Source organism: Pocillopora verrucosa, chromosome 10 (assembly GCF_036669915.1).
Source record: "Pocillopora verrucosa isolate sample1 chromosome 10, ASM3666991v2, whole genome shotgun sequence".
NCBI classification, from domain to species: Eukaryota; Metazoa; Cnidaria; class Anthozoa; order Scleractinia; family Pocilloporidae; genus Pocillopora; species Pocillopora verrucosa.
This window is the reverse complement of record NC_089321.1, coordinates 14,401,546-14,425,965: the sequence shown is the minus strand read 5'-3', so window position 1 is coordinate 14,425,965 and position 24,420 is coordinate 14,401,546. Positions and strand designations below refer to the sequence as shown.

General features: G+C 36.7%; 1 long non-coding RNA gene across 6 annotated transcripts; it reads right to left on the bottom strand.

The window, feature by feature from the left end:
- Positions 1-2,679: 2,679 nt before the first annotated feature.
- Positions 2,680-23,018, bottom strand: LOC131772991 (uncharacterized). 6 transcript variants are annotated; one of them, XR_009339290.2, is made up of 5 exons: positions 22,886-23,018; positions 14,553-14,655; positions 12,363-12,425; positions 11,263-11,417; positions 2,680-4,475 (listed from the first exon to the last, which is right to left on the bottom strand). It is a non-coding gene; the product is annotated as an uncharacterized lncRNA (long non-coding RNA). The 6 variants fall into 6 exon arrangements; XR_009339289.2 differs by lacking the exon at positions 12,363-12,425; XR_009339292.2 differs by lacking the exons at positions 12,363-12,425; positions 22,886-23,018 and adding an exon at positions 20,353-20,479.
- Between the last annotated feature and the right edge of the window lie 1,402 nt (positions 23,019-24,420).

The window sequence follows — 24,420 nt, the reverse complement described above, 5'->3', positions numbered from 1 at the left end:
AGGTTTTAGGAGCGTGGGAAATGTGGAAATCTCGAGTTGTTTAGTACTTCCATCTGTGACGACAAAAGGCTGTTTACATTTCCATTGCCAATTTAAAAAATTGCATGTGTTTTTGGCTAGCTATCTGGAACCAAAACGCCAAAGGCAAGAATATCTTTTTTGCCCCCTGCATAGAGTGATGGAAGTATGATATGAGTGGTTCCTTTTAAGGCCAAAAATAATATTCAGTAGCTTAACAACACTAAACCTTAAATGGAGCGTTCATCGCAAAAAAAACTACTGCTATGATGTTGATTAAACTTAACCATGCGTGTACCATTAATGAGGTTTGGCAATCATTAAATGTCCTAATGTGTGATTCTCGTGCAAAATCGTTTCTTCGATTATTTCACAAATCCTGCAAAGCCATTTTGCATATTTCCTTTCAAATCAAGCTCGACTCCGTGACGATATCGCCAAAAGCAACAGCTCTAGAGTGGCTGTCTGCAGCAAGTTGATAATTTATTTCTTAACCAAACGCGTTTTCAAGAGGACCGCTCTTATTTTTTTTTTAAGGCCAAAACCTGAAAGCGAAAAAAAGTAACCTTTTCCTTTATGGGTGTGAATTTAAATACCACTTAAATGAATATGTATGTCAATATCAATTCCTTCAAGAAAGGCTAGAAGAAATGCTATTTCTTTCTTTATTTAAGGTTCACAACCTGTTTCGAGACCCCTCATTATTTACGAAAAAAATCACACTAAATCTTCGACAACGAATCAATAGAGAGTAACAGATTGGCATTATAAATATCGCCCCTTCGCCGCGTTAAGTTACAACTAGCAAAATGTAGCTAAACAATTAACTACTACAATTAACAACTACAATTAACAACTACAATTAATCTACTCAATCATTCTTGTCAACTAATGTCCTTAGGAATCGCTCTGATTGATATATGACAATAAAAGTGACACTGAAATAAAAACAATTTAAGAATGCATGAACTTTGTTTTAGTTGTAAGTCCTTTCATGAAATTCTCGTTCTTCTCATTTTTTATTTTAATCGTTGCAGTTGTTGCAAATATTCCCCCTAAATGGTGCAGAGTTAACTCATCCGCTCCTGTCACCAAATAAATTACAGTAAAGAACTTGACTAAGACAATGTAATTTTAGGTCATGAAGCGTTTAAGCTTACTTAACTTGGTGCTCATTTTTCGATACTTTTGCCCCTTTAATGACAAGTGAGGTTGAGGTATCTTCTTATGTTTGGAAGGTATTTCGATAATTTTGATCGAGTTGTATTTGCAGCTATGAAAACTCGTGGTATACCGTATTATAAGAGCTCACGACTCTACGGGGGAGTTCTTAACAAATGATAATAGTTTGAGTTGTCATAAATTCATGTTCCCTTAAAGACCTGAATCTTGAAAGAGAGCTTTTCAAAACAAAAGCCAATTTCTGCGAATTCGTGGAACGTTGCTCTGAGAAAACAAGAGGGTGATATGATTCATCTAAAACTTAAGGATGATGTTGGTGTTCGAGGAACAACCAAATATTACACAAAGGTAATCGCAAGTGTGTATAGTTAAAGAGCTTTTAGATCTCGAATGCTGTTTGAAATGCTCTCGACAACCATAGGACAACTGCGCACAGGTCTCCGTTCACAAAAGAGATGAAATGGACGTCGCTTGTTGAACAAATGTACAGTGTGTGACATATACATGTTAGCCTATGTATGTTTAGAACTAGTTGATACTACAACATTCACTTGACTGTTCAACCCGTTAGTAATGTGGTTACTTTCTCCGCATAGATTGTTCCAGCAAACCATTGGAATGTAACGGCAGTAGAGCAGTCTTCGCTTGAAAACCGAAAATTCATATTCTTTGCTTTTAGTTACTTCCTCTGGACTGAGAGCCACTTACAGGTGACCTGCTTTTATGTCATACATAATAGGGAGGAACTTTCAGCTAAAACAGAGAATTACAACAAATTTTAAGACTGTTCGTAGATATATCATTTGACGATCTTAGCAAGAAGGTATACATAAAAGTGAAAAAAATTGAATTGAAAGTTAGTGAGTAGGTGATCTCATGATAGCATGTTTTATTCTTAGTGAGTTTTTTCTTGCAGCAACAGATTGAAAGGTTACATGACATTCATTTTCTGGCTTCAGAATCCACCGACTAACTTTGCGTTCAGCCTCAATAAAATTACTTTAGAAGTCTTTATTCGTTAGTTGGTGCGCTACTCTTTTTTAAACTAAAGCATTTTACGTTCATCCTAGCTATTACTCTATATTGTCATAAAATATGTTTCATGTATTTCCCTATTGTATCCTGCTGAAGATTGTTGTCGAATTTAAATGGCCATTCCTGACATTTTCCTGTGGTGTTTTCCTAGACAGTATTATCCGCGTTAGTTTGTCTTTTGTTAATCCTATTATTTTGCATGAAAACCTTTGCATTACATCTCTGGCCATCTAAAAAATGAAAAAGCAAGTAACTATCATAACTCATCAATTTTTTTTTGCATTCAGTAAAAATTAAATCAGTTATTCTAAACAGTGATTGCAACGATTATGAACGTTTACGAAAAGAAATTCCTGATTTCGATAATGTTTAGAATTTCTATTCAGCAAATGCGAACACTAAAACTTTACGGCAACTACAGATACAGTAAGAAGCAGCCAAAAATTTCTACCAGAGTAGCACTTTATTGTGTTTCTTCCGAAGCCTTCTTTACATATACCAGATACCGGTCGCCCGTTTTTTCTTTGCTAATGAAATACAATAAATACAAATACCAGTTAAGGTGATTATATTTTAATTATAATGGTAATAGTTCCTCTTTCCTATGAGGTAAATGATTTCTATCGTTAGAAATTGAAAGCTTGGAGTTTTCAGAGAGCTTAAAACTTTATTGAGCAGAAAATTATCGTAGTCTTCATCTAAACAGGCGTCTGTAGGACTCAGGGTATACTGTAGGCCATCGAGAAAACAAATCTATACATTTTGGTACAACTGAGAATACACCTGCACGACTGAAGTAGCATTTCAGTGGGTGAAAGTTTGTGAGACCTCCCAATAAAGCCATTAATCTAGGAGCTGGTACAAATATCCGATTTAGCGAAAATTTTCAGTTGCCACTTTGGGGAGAGTGGAGAGAAGGCTCTTGATCGCCAATAGCTGCTTACCATTACAACCAAAAACAAAGGAAGCATTTAAACAAACATTAACTAGGGATTTTACGGACTATTTTCATTAGGTCTGAATTTCCTTATTACAAGGGTTTAATGGGAAAACATTTATTTAGATTATTTACAATTACCTGTGGTAGGTTTAAGGTTATATACATGCAATCCCTACGTATTCAACCCTTTTATGCACATGTAAAAGGCTGTCGCCTCTGTTATCTTATAGAGTCCCCAAACGTGTTTGCTTTTGTTCAGTCTCTTTTTCTTTTGGATCGATGATATTTCACGCAGGTTTGCGAACAAAAACAATATACGTAAATTGGTCGTGAAATCGAAACTTGCCGTAGGCAAAAATGGTCTCTTTCACATTAATGTTAATTGCCTTTTCCAATGAAAAACATCTTAACAGATGCCAAACCGTTTAAATCGCAAATATCTCATTTAATATTGGGTGATACCCTGAAGAGATTATCGCATGATTTTCACTCCAATTTCTCTTAATGGCTTTTTATGCGACCGCTTTCCATTAACATATTGAGAAGTTGCACCACTATTGCATAATCTTCTGTAAGTTGTTCTCCAGTTGGTTTTCATTAAATGTGCAATGGTACGAAGCACAATATCCTCTGCACTTGATTGACACTTATAAAGGTATTGTAAGCTAACTGTACGTTCAAATAGCTGGTTACAAAAATGAATCATAAATATAATACATGGCCATAAATACGGCAGCGTTAACTTTGAAATTAGTGTTCACCTTAAACCTGTTGTCGATAGAATTTTTTTAACAAAGTTTCAGGTCTTGTTGTGGGGTTACTTTCGGAAACGCATCAAAACCTGAAATACATCTGCTATCTTAAATTCCTTTTGATGACTTATTGCTCAGTCGCTGTTTTGAATTAAGCTACAATTCGACCAAGAATAGACAAAATGAGACTCTGTCAGTTGCATGTTCTGCAGGCACATCTTTTTGCCACTGGATAGCGAATCACTTTCCTTTCCCCCCAACAGGTTACCGTTTTTTCTTCAATAGTATCTTCGATAGGTGCACAGCACCCACAACTCGAAGCAAATCCAGTTCCATAGCTGAAAGGTTTCGCCGACGACAAGCAGCCGCCTCGACAACCAAAAGTTGTAATTCTGAAGCTACAGTTGGCCTTCCCCATGATGAGGTAGCCTTTCGATTTTCGGCAGTCCGAAGGTTGTTGTAGTCTGTGGGTCGATTTGCCCGTGGTGGCGGCTAATAGTAACACAACAACCATGACTTGGGTAACGGAAAACAGCATTTTCAACGGCCTGACGAAATAGAAATAGTTTCACTTTAGAAAGGAACATGCCTCTTTAACCTATGTAAAATCTGAGGCTGACCTGTAGCTAAGACTGTGAAAGTGTGAATGTGAACTTAGAAGCTCCTGAGAAAGAGTCGACTTGCAATTAATGCTGCCGCTCTCATACTCAATAAAAAGTGGCACAGGGAAAGCTAACACCTGAACTGTATGTTTCTAATCAATTTTTGTGGAAAATTGTACGCATGGTGAAGGTCACATTGACATCAGGCATAGGACAAACGTATGAATCCCCAAACTGAAGTATTTTTAAGGAACTTAACTGAGCAGCATTCAACTTTCGTGGCGGTGATCCTGCGCAAGTCAATGGTAATTAAAGCGAACCTGCTTTGTTTACAAGAAGTCTTTAAAACCAAAAAGAGTGGCCTGTACAGCTCAAAATGCTCAGGAAAGCCGCCTGGAACTTAACACTAACTTATAATTTAGTTTACCCACTTACACAAGAAGACTCCGAGCGGTGAAAGCTGATTTTTTTTTACCAAGCTTCCGTTTTTAGCTCGTGCCTACGAAAAAGGCAAGTAATCAAAAGGCGACACGCTTTCTACCTTTGCCTTTCGCCAATTGTTTTCTGATTAGTAATTACTAATACATAATGAGAACAAAGATTCTCTGTTTACAATGGAAATCGGCTCCTAAGTGACAAAGTTTGACATCTGAACTACTCTACCTTATACGGCCTCGTTTGAATTACTCTATCAAAGTCATTAACGTTCGGCGTGTGACGACTTCTATTAAACATAGCTTTCGATTGTGAAAGGAAAACATTTAGTTGCGTCTTTCCTTGGAAAGAGTGTAAGTGAATATAGACCACCGCGTAAATGACAATGTTTGTGTTGGCTGAAAACGTCACAAGAAATATCTTGCTCCCGGCACACTTAGTTGATTTTAATATGACTGCAACTAAGCTAAAGGTTTGATTTCCTTTTAACGCATGCGTATCCTACATTCCACGAATTACAAGGTGAAATAAGTTTTCTCATTGCTTTCTAGGTCTTGAATTGAACGAACAGGGATAGTTACAAAAATGCATTGTGGTAACCTTGGCCCTCTCTCAGCCTCTTAATAGCCTTCGGGTTTCATAAACAAAAACAATATAGTTAATACCTTCAATCTCGGAAAGTGCTTATTTCGAGACAAGAACAGAGTTAATTTTCCTTCAATATCACATCATTAGAATTAAGTTGTCATTCTGGTTTACAGTTTACTGAAACATGTTAATGGATGAACTAGACCCTTAGACACATCTGGGAGCCTTTTCAAAGCTTTGCCTAGAATAAAAACTCATTCAAGTGAGTCGCTTTGCCAAAATAAAAAAAGAAATATATACATCAGGCAAACACTTTGCTACAAATTCACATCCTAGCTGTTCTTCTTTTTCTTTGAACAGAGCAGATATGGCTCTCTGCCAACAATCACCAATATTGTCCTAGCACTGCCCGAAGCAATATCATGTGGGGCTATTTAAGGTATTCTTTGTTTCCTTTTTGCTATTAACATGTAGAGTTTTTCAAATTGAGCGAGAAAGTGGTGGTGCGAAGATTGGGAGCTGCAGTTTGTCCTGACGAGAACTACGTTGTTACGAGTTGTGTGGGATGATTAAAGCAGCTCAATAAAATTTCTAGAGATATGAAAAGGGCGGGAATCTTAATTGGTCTTAATTCTTCTTGCATCCGTTTCCCATTAGAAACATTGAGTGAACATGATACAAATAATTATCAACAGTTAAACGTTGTAGGAAAGCAGTGTTGTAGCGTACGTGACCAGAAAACTAAATACAACTCGTACAGCAATAGTGTCCTCATGCAATCTTAAGAATAAGCTACTAAACGTTTTTTTTTTTCTGCAACAGGTGCATCTATACATACCAAGAAACAATTTGCCAGTTGTTAAGTAATTGGAATCTTCTAGAAGATCTGGAGTAATCTTCCTTGACTTGTACATTCATCTAACAAGAGAGTTGATGAAAAGCTTGATACGCGTGATTAATCTTGCCGGGCACGTGACAGCAAGAACTAACTTGATTAACCGTTTTGTATGTAGACTTATGTAACTGCCCCTTCTTTCCAAATGAGAGACCCTTTCAAATGAGAGACCTTTCCAGCATTCTTTGTTTGTCTAAATGTTACTTTCACATCATTTAATTTCTCTAGAACCTCCTCTATAGACTTTTGTTCATTCCCACACCGATGCAAAAAGATTGGCTTTTCATGATTCGACCAAGGCTGCGCCAGGTAAGCTTGCCTTGGTAACATTTAGAACCGATGGAGCTTCAAGTTACAAATCCCAAATTTTATTTATTCTGTGTAAATCCATATATAATTCTACAATCTCCACGTGATCAAACAAGAAAAACTGAATGAATTGGCATTTGCAAACAGCTGTAAGGCAATGATGTTTCGTAATATTTTTGGGTTTCTTTGCTCGGATTTTGAATTTACCTTCATATTTCCTTCTCCGAGTACATAAGTATCGACTGAGAACTTTAAAACTTTGACTAACTTCAGGTAAATTTTCATAGGGTTTTAAAGGATTATTATTCTCTCTGAAACCTTAATTGTTTGCCCTGGGACCTCATCTACTCCAATTCTCCAAGAAGACAGCCTTGCAATGATCGATATCACGGGGAAATTATAACAACAAACCAAGCAGGGAACTCACAGAACAGTGCATAACTTTCAATCCATACAAAACTGATATTTCTCAAGAACCTTGCATATAGCCGATTTTTCTAAGACGCCTTGTCCCAAAGTCCATAGCATAGATTACAGCTTATTGAAAATTTAAAACCTATTATCTATCTCTTTAAATTTGTATTTCAATGTTTACTCAAGGGGATATGTGTTTTTGTGTAATAATGTGCTTTAAATATATTTAGGCATATGTTTATGGTTAGAACGTGAGAAGGAGTGAATCGACCGTTGAATCCATTCGCCGCCATTGTTATGCAGCTAAAAATGGCAGATTGACTGCGTCACTCCCGAAATCTCGAGGGACTTCTGACGTGCCGCTGAGAGCAGCCAGACGACAAACAGAATAAAGATCCTAGTTTAACCTATGTTATTTTTCACATCATTTTAATTAAGTATTGTCATGGTAACGGTTTGGTGTTTTGTGCAGGCCTTTTTTGTGCATTCTAACAGCCATTTTGACGTAAATTACTAAACAAGCAGATGTTTGATGTCATGATGGAAACTTGCACCAATAACTTAAATTGGTACCAGGCTGTTAACGAAGAAGCAAACAGGTAAATATCTCTATTAGTTTGCTTCTTTTGAGAATGTTTAAAAGTTTTAGTGATGAATGTGGTCTTGGCAGTATTATATAATTTATGCCCCTATGCCTGCTAAGTTAGCTGGCGGAGGGGGAAACTACGGTGAAGCTTATCCTTCAGTAGCATGTATGAGGCCCAAGAAAGATAAAAACTTTCTTTAATCTAGGTATCTTTATGATATGTCTTATTTTTCTTTCAGACTTTGCAGACTCTTTTTCACTTCTATCTGGCACTGGGTCATTACTAGAAGGTAGGCTTGGTACAAGATGATTGAATGCAATCTGTGTGAGTCTGACAATACTTTTAGGCAATGCAAGGGAGCTTGGAATCTACTTGGAACTACCTTAGCAAAGAAAACTTTTGATAAAGTCCACTTCACGAGATTGACATCCCCTTACAACCTTATGAAAGTTTTATTATAAATGCAGAATAAAACCGTTTAAACTGGGCAGTCAGTGGTATAAGAATCGGAAGGATATATTTTGTTTTGGAAAACGTTCGTATTGAGAGGAGAAAATCTAAATGACCAAAACGTTTGAAGATGGGCTTTTCTGAAATTACTTTAAACGAGCCCTGACCCCTCTCACAATCCATAGCCTTTCAGTGGTAATTCAAAATAAATTTTTCTCCCTGTGGCACAATTACGTGGAGTCTTAGAGTAGTGTAATTTCTTCGACAGGCCATATTGGTTACATCCGTTTATCATGTAATGTGATGTTTGTTGAATATCTTTTCTATCGAAACGATCTAAAAAATACATATCGTGTCATTTCACTGTTAATCTTCCTGAAATTGGCAATAATTTCGTATATTGTGCATTTTCTAGGTGTTTTTTTTGGATTTAGGTAACTATTTCGGCGGATGATTACAGTATAAACCTATTGATGCCGACATTTTCGGCGTGGTGAGGTTCTCATGTAATAGTTTTAAAAAATGTTGATAAAGATAAACATCAGAGAGAAAATAGAAACAGGATCTCCTTTTTTGGGGCGGTTTTTTTATTTGTTCTGATGCGGGAGACGTGGAACCAAAATGATACGTACAGAGTCAGCATAGTCTGACTATATTAGTGGCTAGGTTTAAGGTACAGCCGGTGCTCTTGTAACCCTAATGGAACCCTTAACATTGGAAGAGAAGAAAAGCACAGGGAAAAAGCCCTTAAATTTGCCAGAAAATTATATATCAAATTGTTCAATACGCCCGAGATTTTCTTTCTATGAAATTTTTTTTCAGTTGTTACTTTGAAAACCTTGCTCCAGCTGCAGCAAAATGTACCGTGAACCAATGAAATGACGCACGTGATTAGTGCCAGTACAGGCTTAAATGGTGTAAGTTTTGTCGATTATATCTCCTAAACAAGCAAGGTGAACCATCTCTTTTTATTCTATTTTTCGAAACAGACCTTGGTAGGGAACATTTAAGGACAGTTTAAAAAAAAATGTTCGATACCTTTTTTTTTCTGAGGAATCACTTTAAAGGGATTAGGAAATTTTAGCAGCATACAAATATAATAATATTTAGTACAATAATTTAGTTATGCTAAATAATTCAAACTGTTAGAAGGTTTCAAACCTTTTTAAGCTGTCTAACTCAAAAATCGACAAATATATATGGAGTTCTATTCGGATTTCACCCTTTTCAAGCTGCTTTTGACAGGCGACATCAGCGGAGAAACTATTATGCAATCATACTTAACACACTAGATGCTTCAGCTTCAAATGCTGTAGACAACAAAGATTTGAAGACAGATGTTGCGTAAAAGCTCACTGCATGCATAACGCTTTTTGTTTCTTCGAGTGACAAATTACTAGTAGTGAACACCCTCTCCACTTATGAAGGGGTCAAAGCAAATAATAATGAGGACACAAAATGTGTGAAAAAGCCAAAAAAAAAGCATCTAAAGTGACGTTTGTTAAAATCTGTTTTACACGCAAATTTATCTTCAAATGATATCATGTGTAATAGTTATGAATAAGCAATTAAGCAATAGGTAATTTGCCTTACCCGAGAGCTATAACAGGAAAGAGTTCTGCAGAGGAACCAGGGTTATTGCTATAGAGTTAGACAGAGGAATCGAGCTTTAAATCTTCTATACACACCTTTAAAATCAGTGTATAAATATTGTTGAGCTTAAATTATGGATTTTGAAATGGAAGCAACAAGTCCCCAATTTACTGCACCCATATGTTTCGAATCTAACTTTTCTTTACCGTTTTTCTTTCTTTTTTTATTTTGTTTTGTTGTTGTTTTTTTTTTAATTTTTGCCACATCGACAGGATTGCATACTTCAAATACTTATTTTACCTCAGAGATCTATTAAGCTGAAACACAAGCTGTCACTTACTACTCGTTCTCCCTGACTTCTCTCAATATCTTTCAATAACTACTCTTACCTGTAAAACTTCAACTATTCCTCTGGATAAGAGAGAAAAAGTAATCGCAATAATCTTTCTGTTGTTTTATAGGCGATAACATTTGAAGCATCAATATCACTTGTGGCAACGACATCTCAACCAATACATTTTGAGATCCCCTTAACGAGTTTTGCATAGTGCAAATATGTCTTTGGGAAAAACGCTTTCTGGCAAATATATATTTGTTGTATCGCCATTTTTCTAAACTTGTCGAAAAACTGGATCATAGAGAGAAAAGGCATGATAACAGTATTAATAAAAGAACAGACTTGATTATGACTTTGCGTGACTATGAAACCAACTTTCCATTCTACCTGTCCTTGAGCAAGGACGAAATCACATCAAATACCTCGAAACACCGCCGCGTTATTAATGATTCGACCCCATGTGAGGGATCTATCATGCAAATTTCATGTTGCGTTCAGTTTCGTAGTTCATGCATTAAAGTAATCTAGTCGAATCAGTGTCGAATCCTGGAAACAAGCAGTGTACGTCTGGTCCGAATTGCAGTTTGAAACAAAACGCAAATTGTATCACCAAAGATGTACGTGTAGATGCTTTTTCCAGTATTTCAATCGTATAATTTTTTAAAATATGTTTATTAAAAGAGTAGTAAGTAAAGACTGTAATAAAAAAATAGATGTGCACGTGGTTTCGAATGAGCGTAGATTCCTCGGCTATAGTGGCCCTCCGTGATACACTCAATTGCACCACTGATGATGTTTAAAAATACTTCTCATTTTATATATGGAGTTTCAGCTGAAGAAACAGCAACAATACAGAGAGTCACAAATAAAACATGCGCACGTTTTCTTTTCATTCAATGCTACCAAAGTGAAGAAATTTCTCGAATTTATGGTTATTATGATTATTTTTCTTGAATGTAGGAATATTATACTATGCTGGAGCTGTTACATGCTTTTCGTTGACGAGATAGAATGCTGTGATTGAACATAACTGTTGTCTTGTACTGTTGTGGATAGTTACACAATAAGCTCCAATCAGGCCTTCTAACTCTCTTACATTAGTGAAAAAGTTGAAAAAATACTTACCAAAACGTGTCACTTGCGACAAAGCGTTAACTTAACTTCTTGACTCCGTCGGAAAAACGAGGTTGCACTTTTCGAGAATCTTTAGTCTTTTCTGGCTAGACGTCTTTTGATTAAACTTCGATTGCTCCCATTCTTGAGGTGTCATTTAAGGTCGTCTAGAATACAAGATACAACAATGAGTCTAAATTGCTTTACAGGCTTGGCAAGCCATTGAGATTCTCGAATGTTCTCAATTACCTGTAAGGCCTTATTTGAAAATAACCATTAACTAGGTTCCGAAATGGATTAAACCTTTTGAGTGAGATGAGGTAAATTTCTTCCCTCAAGATGTGATGTGACGTTATTAAAATCAAACGAATATGTCGCAACAATTATGGTTATTTTCTGCTAAGTAATTAATCGAACAGTGTGTCAAATGTAAGGTGTGCCTTTTTTGTGAATTTTTTTCCTTGTGGTTTACATAAAGAAGGAACAACATAATTCTAGACCGTTAATGACCATGTCGTTTTTCCTCGTCGTGTGGATATGCAAATTGATAGCAGTTTTGATCGTGTATAAAACTCAGGTGTCAGGGATCTAAATTGGGCTAGAGGAATTCATATTGTATTCCGAATAATAACTTACGAGGCATTGCATTACCCATACCAAACAAATAATCATGAAAAATTTCATTTAAACTGAGGTTATTATCGTTTCATTATATAAATTATATGTATCTCGAGCAAAAAGTGCAAGTTTTGGCTCTGCTTCTAATCTTCCATTGCTTAAGAGACTAATGAAAAGGAAACTTCTATCAATTATTTCCATGAATATGAATTATGAAACCGATGTTTGCAACATATTACGTCAAATGCAGCGGAGACGATAGAGCGCAGTGGAAAGGTAATATTTGTCTTACGATTAATAAAATCGTCATAATTTTTCTCTTCTTGAGAAAACTTGTTACTTTCCTTACCCTATCCATCACAACAACAGATAAGTGGCATGACGAAAGTTACATTATTTTGACTCGTTTTCTAGGTATTAAATTACCAACAGAAGCCGACATAACATAACTCAACGCTCATCTTGCATTCTTCCCTTAAATCTTTTATACCCACCTTAAATTGTATCCTAATTTCTAAGGGATGAACGCTTATACAGGTTGTGTGGCTCGCGCTCACCTGAATGAGAATGACGATGTCATTTAGGTAATGGCTAAATATAGATCACTTTTGACAAACTTCTCTTGAACACTTATACATCCGGGATAAATAGAACATTATTTTAATGACAGCCATAAGTAGTTTTATCAATGTTTGAAAGCAACTGAAAATAAATGAAAGAGACGAATTACTGCAATTAGCTTTGCGCGAATGCAGTTATTTCTTCTCACGTTTTTTTTTCCTCAAGATGTACTCAAAGAAGAATCGAGAAAAATTTGACTATAATTAATTTATCTTGAAATATCTCTCGTGTCTGGTAAATTAAAATCACTCATCCACAAACGTAGCTTAGGTTCTATGCTTTCACACTTCTAAACATCAAGCGCTTTCGAAGTTGTAATGCTTTAGTTATTGGCTAATTTTTGCAATTCTCCTTTACTAAAGCTCCGTCCCTATGTCTTCCCATTTTTTTCTTTGAGTCCCAATGAGAGACGCAACATCGCTGAACTTTGCTTTATGCTTTCATCCGCAGCCCTCCTGTCTCCAAGTTTAAATGGAAAGTTTTGAAGGAAACAGACTGCTCTATGATGGCAAGAAGTCGAAGGGATGAATTCACCGTCCAAAATGAAAAACATTACGTCTCTTCCAATTGACCCAGCCATACCTAGCATTAATGCTTTATAATTAACACAATTTTCAGACAAACGTACCCCCAGCTTGCATATTTGCTTCTCTATGGCACAGTCCAAATGATTAAGTTTCAAGATGGCATAATTGCTAACCAATTAAGACCGATATAGGGTGAAAGAGATGTTAACCTTATGTCCACGCCGCGGTTGCGTAATTTTTCTTACTCTCCGCTTGTTTCACCATGATCTTACTCGTACCACTGCTGTCTTACATTCGCCAGAAAAGGTGCTCCTGATTCGCATCAAATTTTCTTTTTAAATACAATTAAAATAGTATCATTCTTTGCATTGGTAAACACTTAAAAACACTTTGGCATTAAACTGAAGTGTTCCAATACTTCAACAAGCGATGATCATTTCTTTTACTTGCGGTCATACTCTCACAAGGCTTTTGCGGCGCCGCTATAGGATCATAAAATGGTGCATTTACCCAAACGGCCCCTAGCCTGCATTGAAACAGGATTTCTGGCCTGTTAGGGATGGCAGCTTCATTGAACAACTAATAATGCTTTTATTAATACTATTTTGCGTGCGTCGACGTTTTGCACTAATGACACTTAAGAGAATGACAGTGGTTCTGCCCTACGGCGAGAGAAAGAGTTTCAGGTACTCAGAGGGCTCAGACGCACGCGATGTACTCACAATAACTCGAGTGGATATCGTTAATTCTCAGCTTTGGTATATCAATATTTTACCCACAACGATACTCATAGGAAGAGCGACGGTATGCAAAAATGCACGACTGGCTACTACCATGCGCTGAGTTTTAATAATTGAGTGTAAAAATGTTTTGGAAGGTCCAGTGGCCTTCTCTTCCGGTCAGCTCTGGCCTTCTCACTCAAAACTGTTCGAGAAAACGATCGAAGAAGATGACCGAAAATGTCACGAAACAAAAATCAAAAGGCCCTTCACTTATTGTGCAAGTGAAAGCACTTCGTGGCCTTTCCGTCTGTCCAGCTGTAACCATTATTTATTATTTAAAAATAGCACATTAACTACAGTATTAGGTTTTTGCGTTATCAGTGCGGCACCTTAAAGTTCTTATAGATAGCATAGCATGGACCGCCGTCATCAACTTAGTCTTGGTAAATTTCGCGGTAGTTAGGCAAAATATGTATTCCGTTTTAGGGGATGAACATTGCCAATGGTTTTGATATAATAGTTAAGTCATTTTATCTACATAATATATTTCTTAAGCCCTAACTATTTTGACAGAAAAATGGTGTTCAATCTCAAGTGCCCCATGCAAGATGGTTGCCAAGATTCTCGAACTGTTGATCCATTTTATAGGACTTTTCCCTGTTCAGAGCTGAATTTTCCGTAATTTCGCAGTAATTTAATAAGTATAAGAGAGATCAGTAGAACGCCGCAGACTTCCATTCATATTCTGCTGAGGCAGATTAGTATTTTAAGGTACCGTTGATCTAAATGCATTCTTAAAAATTTAAGCAGTTACCTGTGAAGATGATCCTGTCTATATTCGATCTTTTTTCTCCCAAAGAGATTTTTCAGCAGCTTCGACCTCTTTCCAGCCAGAGATCGCCTTTCTTATAGATTCACTAGATGTAAAAAGAGAAGAAAAAAACCAAATGATAACATTTAAATATGTCATAATAAACTTTTCGACGACATTTCTTCTTTGAACTCGATGCTAACTATATCTTTATAGGGTTTGTATTGGAGCAGTGGGTAGATTCCCTCGTAGTTGAGTTTCTATATATATTTTGACCAATATATCATTATCGTTACTGGCACTTTAGTTGCATAAGGAACTTTGTTCCCCAAAAGACTTTAGGTGTTAGAATTAGTACGACTCCACTCTCTATAACCTGTCTTTGTTGAAAATACATACTCAATACGTTCTTCGTTTTCTTATAATAGCCTTCCTAGCGTTTTTCGTCCCTGAACCATTTTTATATATTAGTTCTTTGAGATACGCTTGAGCAGTTAATTTTTTTTTGTCAGTCTTCTTCAACTTCAATTTGCACTTTTATTATGATCAAGATCGAGTCTTTCGAGAGACACACTGATATTTTCACATTTTGTGTCTTTAACGAGTAAAAATGCAGCTGCTAACGTAACTTTGGCGGCAAATTGCTAATTGCTAAATTAAAGTGTGGATCGTTGAATACTGAGAGGAAAATTCAGTGCTTGTGTACTATATTTTTTAAATTTTGAAACATTTTATAGAGTAGTAAACTTCAAATAATTACTTTATCGCAGATGTATATGGTTCTGGAACACCAAGTGGTATGTTTTTCAGGTTTTCGATGGGACTTTCTACAATCTCTTTTAATTAACTAGTCCCTCGAGCAAATTTGTATAAGAGAACAAATAAACAATAACAGCCCTTCAGTTGTTTTCTAGGCTGCAACATATCAAACATCAGTATCAGATGTGGCAAAGAGATTTCGGCCAATGTGGTTTTAGATCCCTTGATATTGACAAGTATAGTTTTACGAGGTACTGCATTTTCTCGATTAAACGCCCCCGGCTTTTATTCCAAATTTTGCCCATTGAATCGAATGTTTTTTTTTTTCTAAGGGTGCAACGTTTTTGTGTAAAAAGAAATTTGCCATCTTTTTTTTTTCACGGTTACATTGTGTTAACCATCTGGGGCAAAGTTAGTCAAGAGGACGCAATTTGTTCCATCGTTCGGCCATAGTAATACATCAGTCGCCGCCACCCCCTGTCTTTGTTGACATGACTATCCAACATTTTCTCAGTTTTCCTTTGTTTTTCTGCTAGTTCTTTTCGTTTCTGAGCCATTTTTATACATTAGTTCGTTGGGATAAGCTTGAGCCATTGCACTTTCATAATGAAGTTAGTTTGAATTTCAAGAAAATCTCTCCAGTATTTCTAACACTTCTGCTCTTTTGTCGAATAATTCACTGCGTAGCTGTTAAAGTAAAGTTGAACACGAATTAGTTATTTCAAACCGATTATCCTGATAAAAAAATGTGATATCGCGTTCTTGAATGCTCAGGTGGTGCCACTTTTACTTCAAAGTAGAAGTCATGTCGCACTTCAATGAATTTATGATCAGGTATACAGATAAAATATAACTGATGACTATTTCATTAACTGTAACTGTAATGATGAATCAGTTGTGTATTAAATGAAACTGAATAAGCTCGAACCATTTTACTAGGGAGCTTTAATTTCTTTGGTCAATGGAAAACAAAAAAGCTTTCCCCGCTTAGAAGCTTTTGCTGACAAATCGTGTTCATGAACCATGAAGCTGTAACGGAGTTTGCCATGACGTCAGGGAATTTTCTGTCTTATGGGATACGTTAAACGTTGAAGAAAGAAAGTTGTACATAAGGATCAACGGATTGTGAAAAAATAGGACATGTCTACTTATGGGATTTGTCAAATAATAGAGCTATTATTTTTCTCCGACATGATCAATGATTTAGTATCTTTGTCGTAGAGATGCCGCTTGGCTTCACGACACATTACAGGTCAAACACTTAAATAGTGCCTCTGCAACTTGAAATACCTCCTAGCACCGAATGGAAACTAGTACTTTTTCACCTCACCCACTTATCTAGTCATTATTTCGTTAGCACATTTGTGGGTTATCGATATTCGAACAAACAATTATCTATCACAGAACCACACTGGTTTAAATGAGCCCAACCCTCTCGTAATAGCCTCAATACAGTACAGCACTACAATCAAAGCACATTTACTGAAGATCTTTTAAGCGCCGAACAAAGGGAAATTTATGATGTACGAACGAGGCCATGTTGAAACTTTTGAGAACAAACCGTATGTGAACCGATTAAGGTATTCCCACTATCTTGAACTAAAACAAAGCGACAAAACCACTCGAGCTAACCTGAATTGGAGGCTTCTTCACTTCACGTAGCTTTTCAACCGCTAACGAGATCATCTGCTTTCAAAAGTAAATTGCTTAAATGGTTGTGGAAATAATTGATCGGAACTAGCTGAATGCCGAATAATATATTCAACATCGTAAAAGTTTATCAGAACCACAACAAAGAACTCATTATTGGGAAAAGGAAATCGGAAATAATTGTCAGTGTGATGTTGCATTGTTTGAACCCACGGTCAAACAAAGTGTCTTTCAAATAATTGTGAATTGATAGCCTAAGGCCTGTATGTTTAACATTCAAACCACGACACTAGTTTGGCCGAAAGAAATTCATGTCTCTCGAAGATTCATGAGAAAATTTCCATTTCACTTGTTCCATTGTTAAAAAATGACCAGTTTTTTCCTTGAGCGGAACTTTTCCAGTCATTCATTCCAACTTTACATCATTCCTGAGAGAACCGAACAGGTATGATAGCTTTGTTTTGTTGTGTTGTGTTTTTTTGGTCGTTCGCTTTACAAATAAGATCTTAAGCACCCTGGAGATGGCCATTGTTAAAGGATATGAAAATGCGTTGGTGTGTTCAACACGCTCTAAGTCTCCAGTTTTTGACCTAGTAAAGCTTGCACTTTTTCTTGAAGTATGGATTTTATCTGTAGTACTTGATGAAAGAACTTCTCACTGGTCATAGTAATAATGGCCAAAAATAGTTTTTATCGACGGCACATAAGAATCTTCTGAAACACCATGTATGAAACACATGCTGTTGACAAGCTTTCCCGCCGACTGATGGCGCAACAATTGCCTTTTATCAACTGATCAAGCGGTGAATACCAGCCGTATGTAGCAATTTTCAGTATCAATTAATTGTATTGGAGATGTTTTTCGTCTTCTGAATTCGCAGTTTTCCACGATAAGCTCAACTGGAGTTCTAAGTTTCTTAAATGATTTCGCCTCGGTAATTAAGCAAAAAGATAACAAAATAGTCGAACGTGATTGGTTATTGGCAGCCTCATATCAGCATTCTGAACTAGGTCTGTGTTTTCGTCATGCTTGTTATTGGTCAAACAAGAGAATATCATCAGTGCTATCGACTGATATTTGCTTTTGGATAAGGTCATACAGTCCTATAGGAACGAAATTAGTTTTGTTATTACTGAGTAGGTCCAAAGGAAGCATTGCCGCTTTTTAGGTATTTTAATGGTCGTGGGTGGGAACATAGGCACCCTTCCCGGGAAATTCATAAAATTCAATCACGTTCTAATGCCATTTGGTGCCTTTTGAAACACTTTAGGGAAAAGCTTTCGGTCACTTTCAGCTGATCCTCTAAGAAGCCATTTTTCTCCTATACGTTACCTAACTGAGGTTTCTCGCAATCACACACATTGGTGCGAGAGCATTGTCCTTCTCCGTTAGAGAAGATGTGATGGCACGGGGCTAGCCCTTCCCCAGTTTTAAGGATAGCACACGTGACATGCTTATATAACTGAATATTCGGCGTCAGTTACGCGTTCTGTTATAGTGATAAATATCATAATGATATATGAAAGGAAAAAATGCCAACCGCTATGTTTTAATTTATGAACACTTTTAATCGATGGTTTTTTTTCCGCTTTGTTACTTCGTCATAAATTGATAAATTGGTCACAGGTCTTTATCAGTTGTCGATTATGTTACTAATGACTCGTAGCATTACAGACCAAAGTGAACTCCATTCTTTCTTACTCTCATTACTGGTTCAGACCAGACACATTAATTGAGCCATTAAACATTCACAGAATCAAATGATTACAACATTGCAAGGTTCGTCTAGTTGATCATGCAAAATAATGGACCTGTAATGCTGTCAATTATACACGATTGATAAATTTTCTGTCTACTTTCAAACAGTTTTTCTCTTATATAGTGATAAATCCAGCCTAAGTGACGTGAAAGAATCATTATGTTTAGTTATAAGACATCGTAGATAAACGAACGATTTTTTTTTGACAAATGCGCTCATGAAATGTCATCTAGCGGCATATTTGATACAGAATAGCTAGCTAATGAAAACTATTCATTGCTCCATCAACTGAGGCATATGTTTTACTATCTACTAGATGCCTTTTTTAAGCTTGCCTCTCGAGATTAAGTGAGTGTAATAATGTAAACCTTTCTTAAGAGACTGGAGTGATTTTTTTCATCTTAACTGAAACCAATAAGCGATATTTTAGACAAAAAAAAACAGAAACAGAGAATTTTATTGATCAATGAATTCTTTCATCAATTGGCTATCTTAGTTGTTATAAATACCAGCATTTACAGACCTGCATTGGAATTACGTAATGTCTACGACAACAAAGGCAATCTATTTAGGGAGAAAGAAAGTCAAATTATTTCAAGTGCTGTTTTATTCCTTCTATCACTCATTAACGCGACTGCTACAAAGGCTACAGTCTACATGCTTTGATTGATGATTTATTAACAGTAATTTGTCCCTTTAATTCCGAATAATAACTGACGTGCGCAGATGTGGTCGAATCAATTAACAAGTAAAATTATAAAAATACACAGTCTAAAATTTTTGTTGGAAAACTGGTTTATACAAAGCTAAGAGCGGTTCTTTTTGCAAATTTATGAACCTTAAGCAGTTGCCTGTATTCATTTTAAAGTACACTGAATATGAAACAAGTTCCCTGTCACTGACTTTCTTCTATCGTTTTGTTTATGTCTTATTTTTTGCTGAGTCAGATCACCAAGTAAAGGGCTAGTGAATTTAATCCAGCACTCTTTCCCGCCACCTCTGCCTCTACCTCTACCTTGTGGCCTTTTTTTACTTCCGCTCAAGAAACCTCTCGTCGTTGGTTGAAATGTGAAACTGCTCCTTCAATCGAAGTCTTGAGGACTGTTGACTACCACAACGCTCACTTAGACGGAGCTTTTTAACTATTACACTTTGTAACTGCTAGTTATTATTACGCCATTAGAGTGCGAAGTGCTATCATTTGTGCCGTATTTAAGTTTACGTATCGCGGAATATTCAGGAACGACAAATGTTTATTTAGAGGAAGGTCTATCTAACTCTACATGTTATTGAAACGTTCACAAAATCAAGGAAAACTTTCCATTAAATATTCACTGGAGTGGAAAACAAAACAAAAGTCGAAACGTAACAAGGATATTTACGAACAGAGATCACCTCGCATCATGATACAACTGCAACTAATGTGCTCTAGTTGCGCCAATCGTTTCTCTTATAATTCTAGATCTCTAGTTTACCATATCACCTAAATAATTATTTAGGAAGTCTGTGCGTTCAGTCTCAATGTGGGAAACCCGTTCTGCTCTATCAAAAAAAGACTAAGTGGTTTGTGGTTTTTTAGGGCAATCGAAATACTTAATATACAATTCTGAATGTTTACGCTTAGTGGAACGCACCTTATCGCACTATCTTCACAGCCATCTGTTGGTTCACATGTAAATCACACCAAGCAACCACTCTGCCGTAAAAATTTTCAATACACCGTTTAGGAAACAAGACAGTGTCCTAGTGAACTCAACCAAAACCCAGACTGATTTACGTAGTAGCCAGAAAGTCTGAGTGATTTTGCGAGTCCGTTTGACGTCAATGAAACATCTCAGAGACTGAACTTCCCAAATTATTTTGACCCGCTATGATTTTCACAAGTTTTGTTAGCGTTTTTCTTCACAGAAATTCTGAATTATATATGTAAGAAGCTCTTTTACGATTTATTTTCTGCCCATTTTAGCATGTATCGCAACAACGTGACAAAGTCCGAGCATGTCAAGCAAATAACTCTTCATTGCGGACACGATTTGACCTTATTTGCATAAGGTGGGAATAAATTGAAAAAGAGTCAAAATACAGACAATTTTCCTAGCTCAGAAAACACTCTATGAATAGTGTCTGGCCAAGTTGTTTATCAATTACTTTCTTTTCAAGACAGTAATAACTATTGGCATTGTAAAACTGTTTTATCTATACCATATCGGCTACTTAAACGTTACTTTCTTCAACATCATTAATGTGTACTCATTTGTCTCCTGTCAAGACTCAGAAAGTCACGTAAGTTCAGCTTCTCTTGATAGGACTTGTCTTGAGCATATACGTGTGGAGAAAGTTTCCATGAGTCTTTTTCGCTCTAATTTGACATTGGTTGGTTTAGTGCACCGGCGTCATACAAACGAAACGGGGGCCCTTTTACAGCGTGAGAAGCTTCTAGCCGAAGCAGAAACTTCTGTTACTTATTTTGTATTCATCGTGAGATAAGTGGCATTGTTCGCGATGAGGTTGAGTAACGAGAAGCTTTATCAATCCAAGTGGCGCAACAATGGTTAATTTGGCAGTAATCCGCCGAATGATCGTAAATAACAACTTTATCAACAGTTTACTCTCTCTTATATTAATTTGGACACCTTGGAGTGTTTTTAGATATCGAGTTTAATGACCCAACAGACTTAGCGAAAATACCGCTGTTCTGCTGTGTTGAAGTTATCTTCAATTCTACCCCAGTATTCATTACAGAGTAAAGATAATTTGACGAACTCCTGACATTTATTGTCGCAAACTCACGAAAACAACACTCTACGCAAAGTTTAAATGCCCTTACTTTATTTTCCTCATTCCTCAACTAGTCATCCAAAACTAAACTTTAAAGTTAGATAGGGTCGTAATTATTGGAATCTAGCTTTGTGTGTGATAAGCAGGGTGTGGGGTGACAAGTGCCGGACCTTGAAGCTTGATATTGGAATAAATAAGTTCAAATGTTTGGTGTTTGATATTTGAAGCGGAACTTCAATCAAATAATTTTTGCTAACCACATCATCGCAACAGTTACTGAAAATAAACATGAGTCTCTTTTCCTGGATATTTCTAACTATTTTTAGTGTTCGTTTGATAGCAAAGCCACGCCAGAGACGAATATATAAGTCTAAAACATTCCTCATTCAAAACTTAAGGTGAGAATCATTTTTATAATAACCAAGACATGTTCCAAGCATTGCAATTGTCCTTGACCAACAGTGCCAGTTAGGTTCAGTGGTATTCGAAAGATTTTAAGTACGGAAATTCATGTACACTGAATGTTCCCACGGAAGCTATTTTGACTTCAAGCCGTTACCTGTTGGGGTATATGTTGGAAGCCACAAAGGCGCAGCCAGGCAGAAAACACGCAAAATAAACTAGCATACCTTGGCGATCCGCAACGCAAGCAATCTATTGTTGTAAATTAATTAGATCTTGTATGTCAAGGCAATACCAAAAACGTCAGGTAGACAAAACTATGTGAGAAGTTTCCGTTGCCAGATTAACTAGAGTTCGGGGTAACTTAAATCAGACTAAACTTAGAGTAGATTATTTGAACTTTATCCATCCATTATTCAAAGCGGAAGTGTAACAGCGGTGGTGCTGTTTCTAGAGGGTTGATTTGTGAGGCGTAGCAAGGGAGTACACAAGGCATGGCGGGGGTGTAGCGAGGGTGTGTAGCAAATCAGAAAAAACAAAGTAGATTCATGACCCAGCAATGATTCTGCAATTTACAGTCGCCCGTTAATACTGCCCGTCACAAAGATTTTACACTAAGTGTAACATGTCGATCACTATTAAGTGAGCAATTATATGACGTAGGTATGGCGTATTTGTAAAAAACCAAGTGGCCGATGTGTAATACCTTCAAGTGCCTGGCGAATCAATCGTGTGTGCGTAACTCCAAAGTCGCACAAAGTAAGATTGATTACAAACTTTGACTATGATCAAATTGGATGGAATAATACTATTTACAGAACATACATCTTTAAGTTTACTCTACGGACTACCTTTGTGTGCAACCGGAGCAAATAAGGCAACACTTGGAGTTTAAACGTATGCCTAGAGGCAAGCGTTTTGTAGGTTGCCAACCCTCTCGATTAATTCAACTTTAGAATTGAGCACATCGCCGGATTAGAGACTTACCTCTTAGAATCACGACTTGTACAATCTGCCAAAGCAGGTTTGAAATAACTCCTCTCGAACAATACGTTTGAGAATAAACTCAACTGTGAATTGTCCCGCTTGCTTTCTTCACCATGTACAATGCAGGACTGCAGTTGGATTACGTGGTTAGAATTAATTAGAAGGTTCCTATATATTTGGATAAGAGCACGTGATGTTCCTAATCCACCTTTTCTTTAGATTTCTATGCGCAATGACCACACAAACACGAAGAGCTATTTAATCCTCTAATCTCAATGATAATAATTATTATAATAATGGTAATAATGACACGTTTATGGACTAAAAAGAATTAGTTTCAAAGTTTATTTCATGCCTGGACATGTTCTTGTGATGTGAAAACATGCGACAATTAGGACGAAATCTTAGAGAATCATATTGATCAGCAGGCCTCGATGACAATTTTTCCTTTGCGGCGATTAAGAGTAACGCCGTGAATCACAGAACGAGTGGTGTAAAATAGCAAGAGATGTAACATAGAAAGAGATTAGAAAGATTTTCTTTCTTTTTCCTTTTTAAATATCTTTTTTTATACTTGTGTCCTTACCTATTTCATCTGTTCCATCTCATGTGTTTAAAAAGCAGGTCGGAAATATGACTTTTCAGTTTTTTTTAAGGTCATGTTCACTTGCTTGCATGTTCACGTGATTGGCAATTTTTAGGATTCCAAGATAGTCTTGATAAATGCAGTGCGAGCTGCTCTTGCCTTCCCAAAATATTTGTTTAAGCTTTCAGTGTACCTAATATATGACTAACAATTGTTCACCGAAGTGGAGGTGGCTAGTAGGGGATAATCACCGAGCCGCGAAGCAGTGAGTTAGGTAAATATCCACCGCAAGCCATCGACACCACAGAGAATAGTTGTTTAAGTATGTACTAAAACAGTGACATAAAATAGCTCAAAAAGATGATTGAAAATCTGTATTTCCCGCAAAAATTCCATTATCATGGACGCAAATCCTACACGAGTTGCTTGCAGGTGAATAGCGAAGGACATTCGGAGCTTTGAGTAATTTTCAGAGGCAACTTCAACGCTATTCATTGTTTTAGCATATACTAATGGAGATTATCAATGTCACTGCCTAGTGCAATGAATTTAGACGCATGCATGTGATACTATGTAGCTTACACATGACGAACACTGATTACATATGGCGTCTCCGTAAAATGAAGATAAAACAATATCGTTTTGATACTACTTTCGAGGAAAAAAAATCAACTTAGTTGACATATGCTAGGAGAGCGCCAGGGGTAAAGGATTTCATGCAGAAGAATGATCGAGTAATGCAATTATGACACAGGGTCCACTATAAACGAGAAATTATAAACTATTTATAATCTCCTGTATAAACTGATAATTCACCGGCCTGGGGGTATCGATACCTACGTTAATGTTCAAACAAATACGTTTGCTCAAACAGAGTCTGATTGTACGTGTTAATCATGCCTTATTCTGAGATCTGTGACAAGATGTCTCCCGTACCACCTTACTCTTA